The sequence below is a fragment of the Adiantum capillus-veneris genome, chromosome 5, assembly GCF_014529385.1.
Source record: "Adiantum capillus-veneris isolate H3 chromosome 5, ASM1452938v2, whole genome shotgun sequence".
Taxonomy (NCBI): Eukaryota; Viridiplantae; Streptophyta; class Polypodiopsida; order Polypodiales; family Pteridaceae; genus Adiantum; species Adiantum capillus-veneris.
This window is the reverse complement of record NC_140935.1, coordinates 62,042,453-62,047,467: the sequence shown is the minus strand read 5'-3', so window position 1 is coordinate 62,047,467 and position 5,015 is coordinate 62,042,453. Positions and strand designations below refer to the sequence as shown.

General features: G+C 51.9%; 1 pseudogene across 1 annotated transcript; it reads left to right on the top strand.

The window, feature by feature from the left end:
• Positions 1 to 259: 259 nt before the first annotated feature.
• On the top strand, positions 260 to 4,429 carry LOC147457405 (disease resistance protein RUN1-like; annotated as a pseudogene). Its single transcript, XR_015188104.1, has 4 exons — positions 260 to 679; positions 811 to 1,930; positions 2,015 to 2,299; positions 2,431 to 4,429. The product of XR_015188104.1 is annotated as a disease resistance protein RUN1-like (transcript).
• The last annotated feature ends 586 nt before the right edge of the window (positions 4,430 to 5,015 follow it).

Here is a 5,015-nt window from a genome sequence, read left to right as displayed (position 1 = left end):
GCCGCCTCTTCCTGGTGCTTGAGGGAGCTTGTCAACATCCTTGAGTGTCGCTCCAGTGGACGGAGCCAACTCTTCTTGCCTGTCTTCTTCAATGTTTGCCCCAGTGACCTTCGCCATATCGGCTCTGTATCTTCCAAGAGCTGCTACTCTTCAGCTTTTCTTCAACTTGCCAGGCGAAACGACTCTCAGGCAGTCCAAAATTGGATGAATGCTCTGAAAGAAGCATCCATGGTCCATGACTGGGATACTGCTCAAGGGTAAGCGATTCTAAAACACAAACCCGCCCCCCCCCCCCCCCCCCCCCTCTCTCCTTCTCTATGGATGCTCTTGTAGTCGACAAAGGAGTGGAGGATGCCATCGAGCATGCAATTCACCACAGCAAAGTACACATCGCAATATTCTCTCCGGGCTATGCCGCCTCTTCCTGGTGCTTGAGGGAGCTTGTCAACATCCTTGAGGGTCGCTCCAGTGGACGGAGCCATCTCTTCTTGCCCGTCTTCTTCAATGTTTTCCCCAGTGACCTTCGCCATATCGGCTGTGCATCTTCCAAGAGCTGCTACTCTTCAGCTTTTCTTCAACTTGCCAGGCGAAACGACTCGCAGGCAATCCAGAATTGGATGAATGCTCTGAAAGAAGCATCCATGGTCCATGGCTGGACACTTCAGGATACTGCTCAAGGGTAAGCAATTCTGAAACACCCCCCACCCCCCCCACCCCCCCCCACCACCCCACCCCTCTCTCCCTCTCCCTCTCTCTCTCTCTGTAGGCAATGGGCGAGTATTGTACTGATCTACTAGTTTGATTTGACAGGTTTGAAGCACGCCTTGTAAAGCTCATTGTTTCTGAGGTGCTTAATGTATTAAACAGAACTATTTTGGACATAGCCAAGTACCCTGTGGGAGTGAATGAAAAGCTACAGTTGGCGTTGGATCTCATGCAAATCGACAAGGCACAAAAGGGGTTTCACAAATTGGGTATCTATGGCATGGGAGGAATGGGGAAGACCACCTTGGCCAAATCCATTTACAATGCCATTTACAGGGAATTTGATCGTTTTTACTTCATAGAGGGCGGGAGGTCAGAAGCTAGAACCTATGGGCTTCGAATTGTGCAAGAGCGTATGCTTGGTGCCCTGCTAAAGAGCAAAGAGACAATCCCTGTTTCCAATACTTCACATGGGAAGCAAATTTTGAGAGAACGCCTTTTTAACTTGAAGATCTTGCTAATTCTCGACGATGTTGATGACCGGGAGCAGCTTGAGGCGCTCTTAACACCCTTTGATTCAAAGGATGGTAGCCAAATTGTGATCACAACACGAGATGAACAAATTGTCATCTGGGCAAAGGCCCACCATAGTCACTTCATGCAGGGGCTCAACGAGTCACACTCGCATCTGCTATTCAACTGGCATGCTTTTCTTCGCCAAGAAGAACCCTCTGAGGATTTCAAGGCATTGGCAGGGAAGGTGGTTGATGCATGCAAGGGCCTTCCTCTGGCTTTGGAGACTCTTGGTGCGCACCTTTATGGTAAGGACATGGTTTTTTGGGTGGCAACAGTGAAGGTCCTCGAAGGCCATCGGCACACCCTCACATCCGCACAGAGGGAAATGATGGCAATTTTGAGAATCAGCTTCGATGGGTTGGGCAGTGAAGAAGAGAGGTTAATGTTCCTTGATATCGTGTGCTTCATGCTTGGAGAGCATGAGGATCGAGCTAAGGGACTATGGTGTGAATTGGATGCAGCAATGCTCTACCTTGAGATCCTTAGACTTAAGTGCCTGGTCAAGATTGATGAAGAAAGAAACCTTACTATGCACGACCTTCTTCGGGATATGGGGTGAGAAATAGTGGAACGTAGCCACAAGAACATATGGAAACGTAGCCATTTGTGGAATGAGGATGATGTGCGTCTTATTCTGCAACATGAAAAGGTAAACTTGGTCTCAAGCTGTGTGTTTTTCCATGTGACAAGCAGTATTCAGCCATGTTATTACTGATATTGCTAAGTGCTGTAGGGAACAAGTTTGGTGCGTGGGGTAAAGCTTTTGAATTTGGAGGAAGGGGAGGAATGGGGTGTAAAGTCTTTTGCTGGCATGGATTTTCTACGGTTTCTAGTGCTATCTGGGAATGGCCACATCACAGGGAATTTCAGCTTGTTTCCTAAGGAGCTCAGATGGTTTCAGTGGCACAGGTGTCCCCTTGAGTTTCTTCCTTCTCAGCTTACACTCAGTAAGGTTGTTGTCTTGGACTTGAGCTGGAGTCAGATATCGAGCCTTTCTCCAGGTGGTCACAGGTTTGAGGTAATAGCAAAGCATGTGCCTTTCTCGTACTCGTTTGCTGAGAGGTTTCTTGTGGGATCGTTGAATGATAGCTTTGCCGCACATATAATATAGCAGAAAGCTTATTTTGTTTGCAATTGGTTGCTTTGCAGAATTTGTGGGAACTGATACTCATTGGTTGCAAATTTATTCGCAAAGAACTTCCTGATTTCGGTGTCTCTTGCAAAAACTTAGAGAAGTTGGATTTGTCTAATCGTGGACACCTAAAGAGTATACCAAACGGTATTGGCTGTCTCACAAGCCTCACACGCCTTGACCTCGCTGGGTGCGAGGGGCTAATGATGCTTCCGGAGTGTATCGGTAGCCTCAGCAGCCTCACACGCCTCCACCTCAATACGTGCGAGGGGATAACGATGCTTCCGGAGTCTATCGGCAGCCTCAGAAGCCTCACACTCCTCGACCTCAATGGGTGCGAGGGGCTAACGATGCTTCTGGAGTCTATTGGCAACCTGAGAAGCCTCACACGCCTCGACCTCCATGGGTGTCGGGGGTTAACGGTGCTTCTGGAGCCTATCGGCAGCCTCAGAAGCCTCACACTCCTCGACCTCAATGGGTGCCGGGGGCTAACGGTGCTTCCGGAGCCTATCGGCAGCCTCAGAAGCCTCACACTCCTCGACCTCAACGGGTGCCGGGGGCTAACGGTGCTTCTGGAGTCTATCTGCAGCTTGAGAAGCCTCACACTCCTCGACCTCCGTGGGTGCAAGGGGCTAACAGTGCTTCCGGAGTCTATCGGTAGCCTTAGAAGCCTCACACTCCTTGACCTCAATACGTGTGAGGGGCTAACGATGCTTCCGGAGTCTATGGAAGCCTCAAAAGCCTCACACGCCTCGACCTCCTTCGGTGCGAGGGGCTAACGGTGCTTCCGGAGTCTACCGGCACCCTGAGAAGCCTCACACTCCTCGACCTCCGTTGGAGCGGGGGGCTAAACGGTGCTTCCGAAGTCCATCGACAGCCTCAGAAGCCTCACACTCCTCGACCTCCGTGGGTGCCGGGGGTTAACGGTGCTTCCGGAGTCTATCGGCAGCCTGAGAAGCCTCACACGCCTCGACCACGGGGGGTGCTAGGGGCTAACGGTTCTTCCGGAGTCTATTGGCAACGTGAGAAGCCTCACATTCCTCGACCTTGGTGGGTGCCGGGGGCTAATGGTGCTTCCGGAGTCTATTGGCAGCCTGAGAAGCCTCACACGGCTTGACCTCGTTTGGTGTGAGGGGCTAACGGTGCTTCCGGAGCCTATCGGCAGCTTGAGAAGCCTCACACGCTTTGACCTCGGTGGATGCGAGGGGCTATTGGTGCTTCCGGAGTCTATCGGCAGCCTTAGAAGCCTCACACGTCTCGACCTCCGTGGGTGCCGGGGGCTAACGGTGCTTCCGGAGTCTATCGGCAGCTTGAGAAGCCTCACACTCCTCGACCTCCATGGGTGTTGGGGGCTAACGGTGCTTCCGGAGTCTATTGGCAGCCTGAGAAGCCTCACACTCCTCGGTCTCGGTTGGTGCGGGGGGCTAACGGTGCTTCCGGAGTCCATCGGAAGCCTTAGAAGCGTCACACTCCTCGAGCTCGGTGGGTGTGGGAGGCTTATGGTGCTTCTGGAGTCTATCAGCAGTCTCAGAAGCCCCACACGCCTTGACCTCGGTTGGTACGGGGGCCTAACGGTGCTTCCGGAATCTGTCGGCAGCCTTAGAAGCCTCACACTCCTCGACCTCGGTCGGTGTGAGGGGCTAACGGTGCCTCCGGAGTCTATCGGCGGCCCGAGAAGCCTCACACGGCACCGAGGTCGAGCCTCACACGGCTCGACCTCGGTTGGTGCCGGGGGCTAACGGTGCTTCCGGAGTCTATCGGCAGCCTCGGAAGCCTCACACTCCTCAATCTCCGTGGGTGCGGGGGGCTAACGGTGCTTCCGGAGTCTATCGTCAGCCTGAGAAGCCTCACACGCCTCGACCTCGGTGGGTGCCGGGGCTAACGGTGCTTCCGGAGTCTATCAGCAGTCTCAGAAGCCTCACACGCCTCGACCTCGGTGGATGCCGGGGGCTAACAATGCTTCCGAAGTCTATCGCCAGCGTCACACAGCTCGACAGCTTCGACGTCGTCGGGGTCGAATCCGTGCATAGGAAGTCTTTAGCCGGTAGCGCCTGGCCTCAGCAGTGCAAAAGATCTCGAGGGTATCTTTTGAGATTCTACCAAATAAACAAAGATGAGCCAGCATGTTGATACAATCTTTTTTCCATTTGTTTTAAAGTGAGTATGTTGATACAATCTTTTTTCCATTTGTTTTAAAGTGAATACTTTTTTCTTTTGCTTCATTTGTTTTAAAAGGAATCAAAAGACATACTCTTTGTGTCGAGAGAAAAAAAGGTGAATACCTTTTGCTTTTGCTTACCTGTGAAGTTATCACTAGAAGAAACTAATAGATGTTCCAAGCAATACTTAAACTGTTCCAGGGGTTCTACAGGGAACCCCCAAACCCGAATACAACCAATACTATAGCCGAGGGGAGGGTTTTACAAGGACCCCTCCAACCCATACACAAGAAAACATAACCAAAACATACAAATGAGGAGATCCTTGGATGCCACCACACCACACCACACCACACCATAGGGCTGTGCCATCGCCCATTGGTGTGTCCAAATGAAGCCAAACAGCCGGACCGCTAGCACGTCAAGGGAAACCATTGCCTGAC